General features: G+C 34.9%; 1 long non-coding RNA gene across 1 annotated transcript; it reads right to left on the reverse strand.

The window, feature by feature from the left end:
• Window positions 1-12,776: 12,776 nt before the first annotated feature.
• Window positions 12,777-17,199, reverse strand: LOC132114307 (uncharacterized). The gene is made up of 5 exons (XR_009425281.1): window positions 17,094-17,199; window positions 15,100-15,162; window positions 14,929-15,000; window positions 14,482-14,538; window positions 12,777-13,908 (listed from the first exon to the last, which is right to left on the reverse strand). It is a non-coding gene; the product is annotated as an uncharacterized LOC132114307 (long non-coding RNA).
• Window positions 17,200-20,013: the final 2,814 nt, after the last annotated feature.

Consider the following 20,013-nt stretch of genomic DNA (forward strand, 5'->3'; position numbering starts at 1 on the left):
AGACGTCTGAGTGTGGTGACTCTTGATGCGCTGACTCCGGCTTCAGTCCACTCCTTGTGACACTCTCACAAGTTCTTGAATCGGCTTTTCCTGATAATCTTCCCAAGGCTGTGGTCATCCCTGTTGCTTGTGCACCTTTTCCTACCACACCTTTTACTTCCAGACAACTTTCTATGAATATATTTTGATACAGCACTCTGTGACCAGCAGCCCTTTCAGCAATGACCTTCTGTGGCTGACACTCCTTGTGGAGGGTGTTGATTATTGTCTCTTGGACAAATGTCAAGTCAGTCGTCTTTCCCATAATTGTGGTTGCATGTTCTAAACTATCCCCGGAAGTACCCTGTATTTATACTCAAAATTAATCAAACTAATCAAGTTCAAAATAGAATATTCAAATTTTTGAGATACTACATTTTTTATTTTCTTAAGCTGTAAATCGTAGCCATCAGAATTAAAACTATTGAAATATTTCAGTTTGTGTGCAATGAATCTAGAATATAAGAAAGTTAGCATTTTTGAATTAAGTTACAAAAAATCGTCTATGACTGAGCTGGTGATTTTTCTGGAGTGAGAAAATTTGACTGCTGGACAGCTTGGTCCCCCCCTGTTAAAAAATCCCATCTGCGCCCCTGCAATAATCCACATGTAATCCACACCACTCCAGTCCATTAATTAACATCTTGTGAAGTGAAAAGCGAAAAACGAACCCATCATTAGGATGTTTAAACTTTAAACGATTCCTACTGCTAAAAATATGAGACCATAATCCATAATATCACTTCCTCCAACGAAAAAGTACATCCCTTGTTGTCCACACATCAAAATCCACCAACATATTTACCGGTATTTAGAACTGTTCTGGGCTGTTTTCACTTGTAAATATTGCTTGATCTGTGCATATTTCTCAGAAAGTTTTTTCACAGAAAGCTATATTTTTGGATAAAGCACTCATATATTTGCCAGAAACCATGGTTTAGTTAAAATGTCTATTCCTTTAATGCATTTACTATTTGAGTAAAAAGTAGCACAGTAGCATCTTTATATTAAACCCCTTTATTGTGTCAAACATAAGCTCATTAACCCAAACAAAACTTCCTAATTAAATTGTTGCATCTGTTGTGATTCCACCTGAACTCTGATGTTTAGTTGGAATGAGCTCTGACAGTCACACTTCACAAGCTTCTCAGACTCTGAGGCCACTGCTGCATATGTCCAAACTAATTAGCTCATGCATGAGAAATGCCACTTGATTAAAGCAGGAATACATCTAGATTCTATGATATGAAATAAATATATATATATACTAAAATAAATGTTTTGTCTACAGTAAATAAATATTTTGAATTGCCATGTCATGGCTCAATCAGTAAGATTTTTTTAATTTTACATGGAAATAAATCACAATTGACCCCAAAAATGTGCTTAATTGTCATGACAATATAGTGTAAAAGTAAAATAATAATAATAATAATAACCTTTAACGTTTTAAAAAAAACATTAAATCAAGTAAAATGCCAATGTGATTGAAGAACAGATGTGGTTAACAGATGCAAAAAGTGTAGTAAAGGATCATTAAGGATGAATAATTACCTCCAGCCAGCTGAAAAGCAGAGCTTAGTACATCCAGTGAACACACAAACCCATAGAGCAAATGCAAGAGGAGAGGAATTCTCAGTAAACTAATGAACTGTGAAGACATTTTTTCCACATCTGTCCTCGCTGGTCTTAGTGGGCACTACCAGAGGAGAATAAAAACCTCTTCAGATATACTAATACATTTTCAGACATTTTCAAAACAAACTTCTTTAAATGAAATGTTTTCTTGTAAAGTTTGCTTCTGCTGTTCTGTTTTGAAATAAATGCCACTTGGTCTTATTTTTTTTTAAATAATGCAACAACATGGTGACATATTAAGTGTGACAATAATTTAAGGGTGCCTGACATGTGATATGTGTCCATACGCAAATGCAATATATCATGCTCTATATTAAAAGTTATATTGCCATACACAGGGAAACTTAACAGGACACACAGGAAATTGAATACATGTACATTTGCCTATGGATACTTTGAGGTTTGGGAACAGTTAAGCTTTTTTTATTTTTTTAAAGAAGTCTCTTATGCTCACAAAGGCTGTATTTAATGTATTAATGCATCCAGTAACTGAAATAACTGAAAATAATTATTGAAATTTAAAATAACGTTTTCTATTTTTATTTTTATTGTAAATTTATTACTGTAATGCAAAGCTAAATTTTGCACATCATTACTCCAGTCTTCAGTGTCAGAAATCTTTTTAATATGTTGATTTGCTGCTTAATAAACATTATTATTGAAAACCTGACAATTTAACTTGAAAATAAATGTCAAAATGTTTTCTGACATCTTATCATTGAAGCTAATGGTTTGCTCTGCAGTGGTGATTCTAACTGCTAATGAGGACATACTGCAGTCTGTGTAGAGATCAAAATATATCTCATGACCATTTCCATTTGTTGCACATTGATCTTTGACTAGAAGGTGTTCCGTTTTTTTTTTCATTTAAAGGTTACAGTTACAACAGAGGATTTGCATGTTTAAATTAATTTGCAAATGATAATAGTCTTCTACAGCATACAGATTTGGAACAACAGGAGGATGAATACATAATAAAATGATAGCTTTCGGTGAACAACTATTTGTTCAAACATAAAAATGAATAACCTGCTGTTATTTCAGGTCCATTATTGTCTACTTAATCTATTGCTTATTTGCTTTTTCCTGACGATCTTTTATATAAGTGAATGCTTGTCAAGAAACTGAAGAAGACAGCACATTTGTGGCATTCCCATCTGAATGTCTCCACAGCCATCAGCTTTGTTTTACAGGTTCTCTGTTTTAATAACAGGTAAATGTGCTTTTAATGTCAAGGTTACTGTCGAACACGCAGTCTGTCTGGAAAGAGCTCTCACAGGACGACATACTAATGCGTTTCTGAAAGCAGGAGCTCAAGAATGTCAGAGCAATTAAGGTGAATGACAGATTATGTTCTTGTTCAGTGGACACAACATCATCACAGGTGCCACTTCTTCTGTTCGTGGCTGTTCTTCTGTTCAAGGAACACACATTTATTCTAAGTTTTCGTTAAAGGCACTGTATGAAAGTTTTATTATACCATGAAATATCAGTTTCAACGTCGAATAACTTCTGCTTCTTTCCCGTTCTCTCTTATGAGTTTCTGCCCCTTTTCAGAGGTGCACTCGTTGTATTCTGTATAGCCTACTCCATTTGTATTCCCACAACATAAAGGGAAGGTCATAAAAACTTATGAACCGCTCATTTTAAAAACTTCTTGGTTTACTGACATTTGTCATGACATCCGCTTCAAACATCACAGTGCTAATGATATCTTTCATTAACTCTACAAAAAGTAAACCTACTTCACCATTTAATTACTCTAAAATGGTAATTCTGTAGAGCTACCGCAAAAATGGAAGTTTAAAGCCAGAATTCAAAGATTGGCTGCACGATTGTTTCTCCAGCACATAAGGTCTCTATAACATCTAATCTGGGACTGGGATTAAGTTTGTCAACAGGGTAAGAAATTAAAACAGTCTTTATCTGAGAAATCAAATTTCCCTTGATATTTTGACATATAACAGTAACTACAAAAAACAAGTTTCCAAACTTTTGCATTAGTAAAAAAAAAAACAACAAAAAAACCTTTTCTTGAAACCCACTTCAGAAAACTACTCATTTTGGAATGTGCCATTTTATGATGTTATAGTGTGGCTAAGCCCCACCTCCACAGAACAAGATCAAAGCCTCTTTAGCCCCGCCCACTGATACGTGCTTGTAGTTACAGAAGAGGAAATACTAGAGACATAAACCCAGGATTACTCCAGCAGAACCATACAAATGACATTACTAAATTACAAGACGTTTTGTGTCAGGGTTTGGGGATGAAGGGATGAGGCGAGGACTCACTGATGCAGGAGATTGGATTTATTAATATTACAGGGAGGCTCTGGCTGTTCAGGAGTTCTGGATGAAGGGAAATACCATGAAGGTGACAGTCCCAAGAGGAGTTCTGCCAGTGTAGTGGGCATGGGTCTGGCTAGCCTTCAGAATAGGCACAAGAGACATTTTGGAGTAGTTCCAGGGCTTAAAAGTGAACTCTTGAGGCCCGGGGCTGGAGCAAACTCGTGGACAGCCTGTGTGGTCATGACTGAGAAAACATACTGCTCTGGGACAGCCTCTATGTCCACAGAAGACTCTGGCTGGCAGTCTTGTCCATAGTCAGAGGAAGACATGTGCATTTTCCAGGCAAGCAGAACAGCCTAAACACAGGTAAAGACAGCCCTCTTGGCCATGGTAGGACTGTCTGGGATAACGGGTGACTCTGGAACAACCTCCGGGCCGGGAGCGGGCTCTGGAATGGCCTCTGGAGCACCAACAGGACTGGAGGAAGCCAGCTGAACAGTGTATGCAGCCCAGACACACATATAAGGAGGCTGTCGAGGGCATCTCCTTCGACAGCAACAGTGGGCTGCTCAGGGACCACCTCCATGGCCATAGAAAGGAGCTCTTGTACCTGGACCCCCAGATTAGGGGAAGCTACAGGAGTCCTCTTTTTCCTGCGCTTGTGAGGGCGAGGCGGTGGCATGGAGCTTACCACCTCTGGGGCGCTGCAGCCTTCTCAGCCAACTCTGGGAGTGCTGCAGCATCTTCAGCCACCACCAGGGGCACTGTAGCCTCATCAGGCATTTCTAGGGGGGTTGCAGCAATAGATGGTTCATCGGATGTACGTGTCTGGCCCGAAGTTAACTTCCGGTCTGTGTTTGTTTATCAGTCTGGATATGGCACCATCTACAAACGCAGTTAAAGTTAAGGTGATAAGTAGACTGAAGTTGGGCTCAGGTAGTTGTGCTGTGGGATGTGCTTCCCATACATTCCCACTACTTAGCTGTTGTTTTTTATTCTATTTGGAATTCTACCCGGAAGTTAAGTTAGGGCCACAAAAGCACGCATGCACAGTAACGTTTGTTCATGTTGCTGCCATTAAAACCATCTATATCAGGCACCTCAGGGGGGAGCTGCCTCTGGGGGTGCTGTGGCAGGTTCACAGTAATGGGGCAGAAGGACAGTGTCCCCTGCATTCGCATCTCCCAGGCATGGACGGGCTCATTAAGGCTGGTGTTAAAGATGTCCTTAAGCTCTGCATCACTGATGTTGAGTCCCTCCGCTACAAACTGGAACTGGTATGCAAAATCTTTCACACTGGATCCCCCTAGCTGAAGAGAAAGGAGCCTCCTGCGTTAAGCAGCTATCTGATGAGCGGAGTGTCAGGGAAAATGCCCATTGTTTAGCTGAGTCCTCTATTGGCCAGTTCATACTGTCAGGGTTTGGGGATGAGGCAAGGACTCACTGATGCAGGAGATGGGCTTTTATGAATAAAATAAAACAAAAACAATAACAAAAACTACCCCGTGTGGGAAAACCAGGCTGGCATGACAAGGCACCACAGGATCAGAAATGGATACAGTCAATGTATTATGCAGTGACAACCTGGCAAGGGACTGCAAACACGAATACTGTATATAGGGAGTAAATGAGGAGGGTAACGAGGGAGCACATGTGGGGAAAATTAACCAATAATCAGGTAACAAGATGGTTGGGACATGAGACATGAGAGCACATGGTACACAGAAAACAAAAACACAAGCACATGGCCAGCAAAACAATCACAAACCATGTGCTTGAACAAAACAAGACATGAACATACAGCTAATGAGAAAACAGGACATAAAAGCATGCAACCAATAATACGAGCTGTGGGCAACCACAACACAAGACAACAATAAAAGCATGCGGCTGAACACAAACTGTGTGCAACACAAAACACAACACACGTGGACAGAAAAGCGTGCGGTCGAGCAAACTCAAGACCGCATGCTTCCACAACAAGACAGAACATGGTGCACGAGTGTCCGGACCCCGACATGAAACCGAAACTCAACAAGACATGAGTGCCGGGATCCGAACTTTTTATACATTTTAATCTGGATTACAACATGCTCTAGATATTGTTTGAAAGTGTTTTGAATCTTTATTGTTCATTCACACTTTACATTGGGGCTTCATTAGTTAACATTAGTTAATTAATTAGTTAACAAACTGCCAATGAAAAATTCTTATTCTTTTTTTTTTTACAAAAAATAATAACTTCTGTAGAAAATGTAGCAATTGCTCATTGTGAATGTTAATGGTTAACTAATGATGTCTTATTGTAAAGTTGTACCTATTGGTCTTTATAGTTCTTTTGCACTTTATTCTGTGTAAAACTTTTAACTTTATATAGTTTTCCTGTATTGCTTTATTGTATTTAAATGTTCAGTTATTTTTGTTATAAGAAAAAAAATTCTTAAACCTGTTATACTGCATTATTCCAATTGCATTATGATAGATTTCAATACTGTGATAATACTGTACAGTATACCATGATAAAAACATGAGCAATTAATTGCAACATGAAAATTGGATACCGGCATATCCCTATTCAGAATGTGTGGGTTTTTTTTGTAATTTCACAGCTGAATTCACGTGCCTCCGTTGGGTCAAAAAATTTAGCCAATCAGCATTGAGTGTTCACTCTTTTGAGAAAAGAAATCTCGCAAGGCTAGCCTCCCTTCTGCATATCAACCAATCATCAGGATATTAGTTTGAACATCTCCCGCTGAGCTGATAATGTACTTATGATGAATAGCAATATTAAATATTTGATCGCCAACAGATTTACCAAGCTGTCATTATACATACAAATTAAAAATAGGGAGAACACACCTAAGATGGATATATGCTACAGCAGTCATCTTAATTAAATGGCACAATAGATTTTTAACAAGGGATGGAAGTTTGCTTCAAGTCATAGGCCTGTAAGTTAAATTATATTATCTTGCTGTATGTGTGTAATTTTCTGACTAAAAGTAAACAAAAAACTATTTAAAAGTGAAAATAATAATAATCAGCAGTGATCTCCGGACCTATACAGTTAGCCTCCTCTATTTTTAAAACCAAAGATCCGCCACTGGGTTGGACACGAGCGTAGAAGAAGCACAAATGCTTGTTTGTTAAAAATATAGTGGGACATCGGTTTACTGTCAAAATTATACCATTGTAAAAAAGAAATACACTGACTGAGCAACCAAATTTTAGGAGATTAAATTTTTTTCTAAAAATTACGCAGTGTTTCTGTTATCATACAAAACTACAGTCCTAGTCAAAAGTTTACTATATTACTATTTTTTATGTTTTTAAAAGAAATTTCTTAAGCTTATCAAGCCTGCATTTATTTGATCAAAAATACAAAACAAACAAGTAATATTGCGAAGAATTATTACAATTTATAACAATGTTTTTCTGTTTTAATGTACTTTAAAATATGCATTTATGTGATGCAAAACCTAATTTTAATCAGTCATTATTAATTTTAATCACCTGCCTTCAGTGTCACATGATCCTTCAGAAATCAAACTTATATGCTGATTTATTATACATTTTAGAAACAGTTGTGCTGCTTAATATACATACATACAAACATATATATATATATATATATATATATATATATACATACTGGGGTTAAAGTGGGCCGGAATGGTCCGGAACAGCCTTCCGGCACGTGAGATAAATTAATAAATAAATAGATTTATTAATATCAACGATAGAGCGATGGTTAGCTATAGTTAAATTTTTTTTTGCATGTGCACTGTCAAATTGCAGCCAGCCTGGTGCTTCTGATCTGAAGGAGTCTTTACGCATCAAGTATATCACCCCCTGGCCCCGCCTTCACAAACACGCTTCCCGACGTGTGTTATGTTCTCAGTCACGGTTCTCCTGTCTGATTTGAGGGCATCGCCGGTTCAATGCAAGTCGTGGTGTTTACAGTTGCTGTTCTAGCCATAGCTAGTGGACGTTGCAGTGGAGTTAAAAGTCTAAGGTGAAGTAGGCTAATGTCAAATTTCCATTATTTAGACAGGGCAACAAACACAAGTTAAAGAATGAGCAAAGCTCAGAGTTAGACTATTATTTGCAGGGCAATAAGGCTCTGTTCATCAGCTAGTCAGTGATGAATTCACCAAGGATATTTTCCTAAACAAAAACTGAAACTAAGACTTAAACTATTGGTCAAAAAAACATTTTTTTTTCGTAAACTGTAATAAAAAAAATCACAATAAATGAAAAACGAAACGAAAATAACAACAGTAACTGAAATAAAATATTAATTAGCAAAAATCAATAAACGTTTTCGTTATTAACAAGCTCTTAACTGTGGCAGAAAATCTGGCCTGTGGCTGAGGCGATTAACCGCTCAATGAAGGACCGTAACCTTGAACACATCGCTAACTTTGTTAGTCCTAAGTGGCTGATCATAAAGGATGCGTCTCTGGCAGTGAAATGGAAAATAACACAGGTTATGAGACAGAAGTTTAACTTTAAACTTGAGCGCTGCATTTTTAGTTTCTTGTGCGAGACGTGGGTGCAACAGCAAAACAAGTCCGTCAAGCACAAAAAAAAACTTTATTGTACCCTACTACTACTCTATGTTTGAGTTGTCATATTTTCACGAAGAATATATATATATATATATATATATATATATATATATATATATCATAAAGGGATACTTTTTCAGGATTCTTTGATGAATAAAACCTCAAAAAGAACATAATTTATTTAAAATAGAAATATTTTGTATCAATACAGTACCTTTTTTTTTTTTTTACTTTTATTCAGCAATGATGTGTTAAATTGATAAAGAGTGATATTACGGATTTAAATTGTAAGAAATTATTTATATTTGCAATAAACCCTGTTCTTTTTAAGTTCTTATTCATCAATGAATCCTGAAAACATAAAATTATTTATCACGGGTTAAAAAAAAAAAATTCCTTTTAAAAATTTGTATTAGTTTGCATGCATGTCAGCTTATGACCAAACAAAATGTTTATATTTATGTTTGTATATGAGACAGTTTACATAAATATACGTTTTTAACCCAAATGACCCATGTTGTTTTCAGAGTATGTCACAGCAGCATCCATCTGTTATTTTAATTAGTGAAACTGTTAGCCAATCACCTTTACTTGCAAGTCTTGAATGTGCCCCGCCTTCAAAAACAGATCATTCTGCAGACAGCCTCAAAAACATAATAGAAAATAGCCTATTTTAGCTAAAGCATTGTACTTTGGCCCATGAGTGGGCAAGACTTTGAATTTCCCTGCCCCAACACATACAGTATGTTTTAAGATAAACCAAGGCCTAAACACTGGTACATTCCACACATTTGCAGCAAATGCATGATAAACTCAAAGACATCCTTTCGATTTTCAGCTGTGCCACTGAATGTGCTCTGCATTTGGAGCCTGTGCTCTCACAATGACCTGCTTTTGTATAAATGGAGCATTAAAATCTCACCCTTACCAGTACAAGAGCACAGCAAGTGATAAAATAGCAAGACGACTGATGCAATTCCATTCTGAGCACTGGACCGGGCTCTCCATTGTGACCCTGAGAGCCAAATATGGTTTTATTGAATACAAGCCTGCCACAACACTGCATGAACTCAATCAGGAATACGTGCACAGAACAATAAGAGAGCCGAGAGTACTTTCTTTATAATAAATGTCACTTGTCTGTTAATGAAATCAAGACGTTTTAAAGTATCCAAATACGTTTTAGGGTCACTATATACACTGAAAACACAATTACAAAGAAACACCACGTAAAACATGTAATTAAATGTGAAATTTGGAAGTAGAAAGACTACAATAGTATTTTCTTGCAAAACATATTTCAATAATCTATGTTATTTACAACTTTTATTTTAAAAAGTGTGAAATGTGACAGTTTCCATATCTCCTCAGTGGACCGTAGAGAATATTTAAACACTCTGTTTTAGTCTAATTTATTTACTTATTTTAATTTGAACAATATTTTTTATTTTTGTTAAAGTTATTATATAGTTATAGTTAAAGTAGTAATTTTGTTGTTGTTTTGTCATCTCTTTTTTTCATTTTTAGTTATTTTAGTACTTCAAGTTAAATGAAAATGAGAAATAAACGGCTGAAATAAGTTTTTTATGTATTTCAGTTAAAGTTTCATTCATGTAACTTTTTTTTTTAGTTTGAGGTTAGTTTAAAGTTTGAGGTTAGTAAAAGGTGATTTTTTATTTTATTTTTTATTATTTATTAAATAGAAAGACTGAAAGTGTACAGTACAGTAGACAAAAAAGGTTCAATAAGATTTACAGAGTCTGACTAATATATACAACAATCAGTAAGTCATTCTTCGTTAGCTAGTTACATTGACAGATTAACCTAAAGGTCACATTGAATTATCATCGCTTAATATTTTCTATATTTAATACAATCACACCGGCGTGATTATAACGTTCAGTGCATATCATCAGCTGCTAAATTCAAATCTGGCTGGCGAGGAGCCAGATACAGACACGTTTATACAGCACTGCGCATTAACCAATCACACACAATGCTATTGAGCTTATGAATGCAATGACCAATCAGAGGTGTTCTGATGAGTCATCGCTTATATGCCGTGTTTTCTTCACTCGGGTGCTGACTGGATACCTACCTCTTTCTGGCGACTTCTCTTGTCAGAAAAAACAAAGTGCAAATGTTTGTACGAATCTGTAAGATAGTAATTTCATAGTGTAAATAGCTTTAGTGATTGTAAAGGATGTTTTTAATAGTGCCTGAACTTGACTGTCAGTGAAAATGTTCTTTGCTCTTTGTCTGTACAATGAAAGTAACTTAACTTGTAATGTTTTTATTCACATTAACTTTCCATGTTAAATTCATGTTAAATATAAACTCAGTCATATTAAAAATGTTACAGCATGACAACCATATCTATTAATTAATTAAACAGACATATTTTTATGCATAGTTAGCCTAATAGATAACATTATTAGGTTAATTTGACCATCACAGATCAATATAATCTATAAAGGTTAGAATCAAGATATGTTATGATATAGTTAATGCTTTTGGGGATGTTTCGAATAAAAAGAAGGAAAAAAGTGCCATTATGGCTGTGTGCCCCCTCAAAAATGATGAGTGCATGACACCGCTGGGGTCAGTGGTTCATAAACTGCAGTGTTGTTAAACTTAAACATACATATCCTAGTCAGATGGACTGGTCTAAAGATTCTATTAGAAAACTGTCCGTTTCTGTTTAAAATCTACCTGTTTGCTCACACTGTGGCATCTCTTTAATGTAAAATCATGACATCTTGTGGTGAGACGCCACAATCTCTCTCTCTCTCTTTTTACAGTACACACATCTCTTTGAATGTTTGCTATCTGCCTTTAATATAAAGTTTTTATATTTTAATATGTGTCAAATGTCTCTCTATGTTTCCATAGAAGTTGTATAAAACAAAGATTATTGGAGTACTTTTTTTTTTTACTTTTAAATACTATTTCAGTATTTCTAATTCAAAAATTCATGTTTAGTTCAATGTGACCTATCATTTCTTTGTAATTAATTGTGAAATTTACTAGCTTCTGATTACTAATTTCTGAATCAAAATTGGTTCTTCGCCAAACCTTTCTCTCTGGTAAACTCTGGTAAACTCATTGTAAAAAAAAAAAATATTTAAATCTTCGTGACAAGGTTACTTAGTAAACAATGACATCTTTTTTTTTTTTCAAGCTCTTCTAGTTTACCTGACTTCCTCGATCTTGTCAACATATGTAAACTTTTGAGACTCTGCCAGCTGGCATTAGTGCCATTACCTCAGGGCAACAAAACAAGTTTTTGTGTATGATAATTACTTTTGTTGAATGTGTTTGCTGAAACAACAACTAAACTTGAAATTAGTTTAAAATTGGGCCTGTTGTGAGCATGTTCACGATGCTGCATTGACGCTGATGACGTGTTTTCTGGCGCGCCCAATAACAAAGATAACACGTCAGCAGCGGCGTACGTCATCAGCATCAATGCAGCATCGTGAACACGCTCACAACAGAACCGGAAGAGAAGACAATGCTGAATAAAGTCGTAAAGTTTCTTATTTTTGGACCAAAATGTATTTTAGATGCTTCCATAAGTTCTAACTGACCCTCTCATGTCACATGGACTACTTTGATGATGTTTTTCTTACCTTTCTGGACATGGACAGTATACCGTACACACAGCTTCAATGGAGGGACTGAGAGCTCTCGGACTAAATCTAAAATATCTTAAACTGTGTTCCGAAGATAAACGGAGGTCTTACGGGTTTCGAACGGCATGAGGGCGAATCATTAATGACATAATTTTCATTTTTGGGTGAACTAACCCCTTTAAAGCATTTTAATTCAAACCATCGCTTCTGGTCATAATCCAGAATAATACTTCCTCCAGTGAACAAGTACATCTCCTGTTGTCTTCTTACATCAAAATCCACACATGTATTTGTTTAGAAGGTTTTTTTGCCTGTAAATAATGCTTGATCAGTGTTTCTTACAAACATTAGCTCTTCACTTCATTGATGGCCTGGAGTCCTGGGGATTAATACAAAATTCTGTCATGAAACTCTAGATGGCGCAGGCCGATAGGTTCTAACTCAACATTCAAATACTTGGCTAATGCTTGCTATAGCAGTTGCAGTGCGCCTCAGAATACTGGTGTGTAATACTAACCTTAGCCAAAGAAAATGTATTTAAGAAACAAACTCATCTACATCCTAGATGACCTGAGGGGGAAGTAAATTTCAGAAAACGCATCTTATCACTTGTTGATGGTAGTTTAATTTTACTTTGGTCTCAAATTGCTTGCACTAAACAGACTGCACAGTCTTCATGTATCTTGTTTACAGCTGTGAGAGTGACTCCTGTTTCTAAAATTCACTCAGTCACTGAACTTTAGCATGATGAGTGGTCAAACGTTTATTAGCACAAATGGTTTAAACTATACTATAAACACTTACACAACATCTTCAGCTGACTCATACAGTATTTCAGCTCTGTGTTTCAGCTGATGCCAATAAATATGTCACCGGATGAGTATTCAACACTATTTGACTCACAGGGGCCCAGAAACATGAGAGCTGGAATGTACTACAAACATCCCATTGTAGAAACAAGCCCACAGTAAGTGTTTTTATAAAATAAAAAAAAGCATTTACTCATTCTGATATGTGAGGGAAAAAATTGCATCTTGTGAAACTTTATGTTCGCTTGCTAACTTTGCTTTCTGTCATTTTTGTAATGCAAAATGCAAACGCATTCAGTACAAAAGCAATGTAAATCTTTCATCTCAGATTTTTTCCATCAACAAGTCCCTTAGGGTATCTGTAGATTTATAATGTCAAACATCAAAATTATTAATATGACAGCCAAAATTTATACATTAACACCACCTGCTGGTTATGCAGAAATTATGATCGGGTAATAAAAGAAAGATACTATTCACAAAAAAAAAAAAAAAGTAATTAGCATTTTCACTCTATCTATGGATGAGCTCAAAGCTATAGACTAAAAAGCAACAAAGTTCCAATTTTGATCTAAACACTGATCTAATTTAGCTTGAGCTTCTTTAAATGTAAAAGCACACATGCCCTGATGTTCATAGTGAAAGCATTGAGTTTATATAAACAGCATGTCAGTGTACAGAGATGCAGCGCAGACAGATTTAACATGCTTCAGGTCGACGTGTTTCGTGTTTCTGCGTGTGCTGAGCTGTACTGAAAATCATCTTACAAAAGAAAGAGCTAATACTTAAACTAAATCAAACCTTGTTTATAAAAAAAGCATTTATCTTTATATGTGTGTTTGTGTGTGAGATAAACACAGATGAATGGCAGCATCACTTCAGTTCTTCTGTGGATGATGCTGGAGTCACATTTTCTTCTGGTCCTTCCTGAAACATAGAACCAAGAGATAAACACACTGTTTTATATCATGCTGGATATATTTATATATTAATTATTCTGTTCTATATAAAATATTTCATAGATAGTTCATGATAGATCATGAAGCCAATCTAATGAAATAGCCTTTAATAAAAAAGCCCTAATTTGCTAGAAATTATTATAGTGAATTATTTGAACTTAGGCACTTAAAAAAATTAACGGGGAAAAAAAATATGTTGGCCTTTATAATTGGAAGTAAATAGTCAATTTAGTTTGTTTTGACTTTATTTACTGATAATATAAGTAAATATATACTTTAGAAAACTAAATATTGGGGGGAAATATTACTCCATATACTTAAAATATGTATTTTTCTTTTATATTTAATTTAATTTGCAAATGTATTTATTGATACAATGTTTATGCCAAATGCATATACAAAATATTTATTTTCAACTAAATCAATTATTTGTTTGCTTGTTTTCTAGTCAGAATCATTTATTTCTCAAATCTTTTTTCTCAAATGTTTTTGCTATCATTACACTAACATTCAGTCATGACACACAAAGTTCAACACTCACCTTCACCTTTTCCAGCTCTGACCCTCCGGGCAGTGATTTCTGGGGTATGTGGAAGGCCTAACATTGATCAAATAGTTATTCAATCAAATAATGCTTGGGAATGCATTGCATAGTGGTCCATTAACAAGCGTTCTTGCAGCACTGTTGTTAATAATCCTCAGTACTCAAGGGAACATTTTTCCTTTAAATGCCAGATGTTTATTTATTCAAATAGCTGCTATAAACATGTCAAAAGTTCAAATAACCTGTTCGTCTCTTTGAACAGTTTGAACCGATATTAGAAATCATTTTTTCCTTCCAAAATAGTGGCAAAAATCTAATTGAGCATCCAACTGTAGTGTTAACTTCACCAGATAAAAAAAATCAGCTGAAAGAAAGTAGAAGTGCATTTTTATGTATGCAACTATCAATTATACATTCATTTGTTGACGTAGAGGTTGTCTCCACCTTTTTAGCTTGCTGGACTTCCTCTGTAGACTTCGACCTGCTTTTCACCGCGTGTCTTTGGGGTGAAGTGGACTGCAAAGAAACACCACACATGCAAAGAAAATGCAGCACTTTAAAACTAGCACATCAGCAAAAGAGACATTTTCTGCCAACTCAGCAGGTTTTCCTCACCTTCTGATCCATGATTTAGCCGTGAGCTCAGACTGAGTGTCTCCTCAAACACAATCTGCCAATCTACCCAAGCAGCTGCCAGTGAGACGAAGAGAATGAAGTGGTTATTATACAGTAGCCGACGTACAGTACATAGAGCTGATGTGTTAGTGTTTCATTAACACTAGAGGGCACCACAGTGTCTAAACAGAAACAATCGACGTTCAACAAGTGAACCCTGTAAAGCCTGTAAAATAATAGTCTGTATTTTTTTTTTTTTTTTCAAGGAAGATTTTAAGAAAATTTAAATTCTGATAGCTTTTAGTCTAAATCAATAAGATCTCATAAGAGTAGGCTATAGTATAGACTACATTATAGTAGCCTACTTAGGCCTACATAAATCAGTTATCACAGATATCTCCTAATTATGTCTTAAAATTATATACATATATATATATATATATATATATATATATACATACATATACATATATATATATATCTCAAGTATTCATTAATACACTCACAATCCACCACCTTTTAAGCAACGATTGTCACACTGTAAAGTGTGCGTGTGAGAAGTTAATGTGAAAGCAACGAGTGTGAGTGTGAGAGGTTAAACCCTCGATGTTCTGGTGTCACTGTGAAGAGCTCTGTGGCTTGAGGAGGAAGACACACTTCCTATCGATTCATCCACGTCAGTGAGTCAACAACACTAAAGGTGACGTTTCTGAGCCAGAGAGACCGCGTAACAGCGACGCACGCGCGCGCGCTCAGATGAGTGGATATCTGAATGATAACTAACGAGTGATCTTCATGATTCTAACATTGTTCTGTGAGCCGTGCACAAGTCTTTGTCCCTTTAGCTCTCTAGGACACGCTTTTCAAGAGTCCGCTGTTTCTAGGGTGTTCAAGGTGGTTGCTATAGCACTCTGTAGTGTTTCTAGGATATAAAATAATAAATCTAACCCGTAAATGTATTTTTTTTATCTTAACTGTATATTCTAAAATATTAATCTAAAATATGAATCTAACTTTAAATATCTTTATACTCTAAAACTAAAAAAATCTAATCTAATCAAATCTCAAAAACATAAGACAAAAACGTAACTTGAAATGTATTTCGTCACAAACTGTAAATATAAAAGCAGAATTTATTTAATTGTATTATGATTACATATTAATGTGTGCAGTTATATCTATAAAATAAAAATAATCTAAAATGCTAAAAAGGGTCAATAACAATTCAAATGTTTCTCATATTTCATAACAGTATAATTTTAGAGTTATTTATATAATTCCATTACTACTAGCCTACTTGCACTACTACTATTATTAATAATAATAATAAACTGTAAAATGCTTAAAAACAACATGTAACATTGAAATGTATAATTGTATAACTATTACATAATTAAAGATTACAAAAGACAGAGGCTGAAAAAAAGAGGCTTAAAACCAATGAAGTGATTAAGACATGAAACAAGAGTGAGGTGCGTTGTGACCTCAAACTATGATTCAATAAAGACAGCTAATGTAAAACCTGTCCGTTTTCATTTTTGGGTGAACTATCCCTTTAACATCAGTTCCAGTCATGTCAGTCATATTCTCATGCTGTGATGATATTTCTGTGAGTCAGACCTGCAGTACATATTTAATAACACACCAACACCTTCATTTGTTGTTCACAATGAATTATTAAAAGAGGGGAGGACAGAAATAAACACATCATCCTCTTCCATAGACACTAAAGAGCAAGTAATTGCTGTCTAAAATAATGACATCAGAATCAGGGCTCTGATTGTCAGGAAACAAACCAATTTTGTCCGTTTTAGCTCATGTTACTGAACACAAAAAATCAGAACAAGGAGCCGTTTGAGTCGATTTGCCCTTAAGTGACTCTGGAACAACTGCTGCATACAAATACACCAATATAACCCAGACACATACTGATGTTCAAGGCGAGAGCTCATTACTATTAGTAATCTCATTATAATGCATAGATGATAAAAGACTTACCCTTCTCCTTGTCTGTCTGTGAAGGTGAGCAGCCAGTGACTGAATCCTACTCGTTTCACGATGCAGAATAGTGTCTCTCCATCCCTCCCTTTCTCTCTCTCTCTCTCACACACACACACACCCCAAAGCCCATTCATAATTTTACAGACAAGCTAACACAGCAACCAGCCCAGTCATAAACACACACTACTGATGATTTTCATGAGGAAGAGGATGTGACAGAGAGATGGAAACAACTAAACCCTAAAATATATAGAAAATGGTGACCACATTCTTGCCAATATTTAATGACAAAGTGACCTTTTCAAAGTCAAGCATACAAGGATAAAAAAAAAACAACTAAAGATATAAATCATATTTATACACATACAGTGGTTAAAGAAAAGAATCACCCCTCTTTAAAATAATCGCATTTTGTTGCTTTGCACCCTGAAATGAAGACGGACATATTTTTTGTTTTGTCCAGCTGTATTTACTCAGTGCAACTTCTAACATCCAAGTGAAAGATATAACACCATGTGAAAAAAAGAAAAAAAAAAACTTAGTTAGAAAAAGGATCACCCCCTGTGTCAGAATTTTAGTTTTTCTTTAATTGCAGCCTTTAGTCTGTTAGGATTTGTCTCTGTCTCTACTAATTTTGCACATCTAGACTCTGCTAAATTTGCCCACTCTTCTTTGCAGAACTGCTCAAGTTCAGTTCAGTTTGATGGTGAGTGTTTGTGGACTCCAGTATTCAAGTCATTCCACAGAGTCATTCCAATGGGGTTTAAGTCTGGGCCTAGGACATTCACCTTTTTCTCCTTCGACCACTGTGTGCTCAGTTTTTCTGTGTGTTTTGGGTCATTGTCATGTTGGAAGGTAAACCTTCTTCCCATTGACAACTTTTTTGGCAGAGGGCAGAAGATTTTCCTCAAGAACTTGAAAGTATTTTTCCCCATTAATTTTTCTATTAGTTTTTTTTTCATTCTCTCTCTCTCTCTCTATACACACACAAATATGCACACACACACATAAAGAAATACATTTTTATTTTAAAACAAATAAAGCAAGCACATTATAATTAGCATACATTTATTAGTAAATTTTTTAAAGGTTTTAATAATTTAGTCATGCTTTTGTCAAATTGGTTATTTTTCCATTCAGTTTTTTTTTACTTCAATTTTAGAAACTTTAGTACTTAAACGTTTTAGTTCAACATTTCAAATTTTCGTTTAACTTTCATCTAATGTTTACATTTTTAGTCATCAAAATATATTTTATCAAAAATAATTTGTAATAGTTTTAGTTAATGACAACACAGTAATTCTGCCCTGATCAACTGTTTTTGAGACACACAAAACACATCTGAGACAATCACATCAGAGAGGAAGTGACACGTTCTACACAAAAAAAAAAAAAACCTGCCAAAAAAAAAAAAATTCACATTCATTGCTAAGGTTGAAATGACTGTACATGACTCAATCACAGTAGAAATGTATTTAAAGAAAATCAATCATTTACTTTCTTTTGTATGAGAAAAGGAAACATTTTGAAGGTTCACACTGCTCTTTCCTCATGCAATGAAGGCATTAATGCCTTGAGAAAACCTGGAATATAGCATGGAAGCTTGTTCACTCTTTTTTTAGGTAATTGGACTCTGACAAGATATAAAGTCAGATTTGCAAGATAAAAAGTCTGATAAGTGAAAAAAAAAGATAAGTTCAATCTGTGAGATGTAAACTCGCAAATGTGAGAAAAAGAGTCTGAACTGTGAGATAAAGTTACAATTACTTTTATTCTTTATTCCGCAATTGCAAGATAAAAAGACAACTGCAAGAGTCAGAATTCTGAGCATATATCACACAATTTTGAGAATTAAAAAAAGTCTTAATTGTGAGATAGTTGCAATTATTTTTTTTTTTACTCCCATCGCAAGAAAGTCAGAAATGTGAGATTTAAACTTGAAATTCTAAGAGGAAAGGTCAGAATTGAGTCTCAATTAACTTTTTTTTATTCCTCAACCATTGGAAATTGAAAATTAAAAGTGTCCAATATGCTTTATTTGTACAGAAAAGAGCAGCACTAACCAAATAATACATAAATAATTTAAATGAATGATCTAAAAGGAAAAAAAGTCATAGTTTTGGAAAGACATTGAGAGGAAATTACACTTAATTTATGAAATTCAAAATAAATTATTTCCTTAAAAACGAAATATGACCTTGCTTGTCTCACTTCATATCAGATTGTCTATTGAAGTGCATAAAATTACGCACGCCACACAACTGCAATCTCCCACACCAGCTCACAGGAAACCTTTTTTAATCAGACATTAAAACTCACCATGAATGAAAAAAAAAAAAAAAAAAAATATATATATATATATATATATATATATATATATATATATATATATATATATATATATATATATATATATATATATATATATATATATATATATATGTGTGTGTACAACCCAAATTCCGGAAAAGTTGGGACGTTTTTTTAATTTTAATAAAATGAAAACTAAAGGAATTTCAAATCACATGAGCCAATATTTTATTCACAATAGAACATAGATAACATAGCAAATGTTTAAACTGAGAAAGTTTACACTTTTATCCACTTAATTAGCTCATTTAAAATTTAATGCCTGCTACAGGTCTCAAAAAAGTTGGCACGGGGGGAACAAATGGCTAAAAAAGCAAGCAGTTTTGAAAAGATTCAGCTGGGAGAACATCTAGTGATTAATTAAGTTAATTGATATCAGGTCTGTAACATGATTAGCTATAAAAGCTTTGTCTTAGAGAAGCAGAGTCTCTCAGAAGTAAAGATGGGCAGAGGCTCTCCAATCTGTGAAAGACTTCGTAAAAAAATTGTGGAAAACTTTAAAAACAATGTTCCTCAACGTCAAATTGCAAAGGCTTTGCAAAT

The sequence above is a fragment of the Carassius carassius genome, chromosome 33 (genome assembly GCF_963082965.1).
Source record: "Carassius carassius chromosome 33, fCarCar2.1, whole genome shotgun sequence".
Taxonomy (NCBI): Eukaryota; Metazoa; Chordata; class Actinopteri; order Cypriniformes; family Cyprinidae; genus Carassius; species Carassius carassius.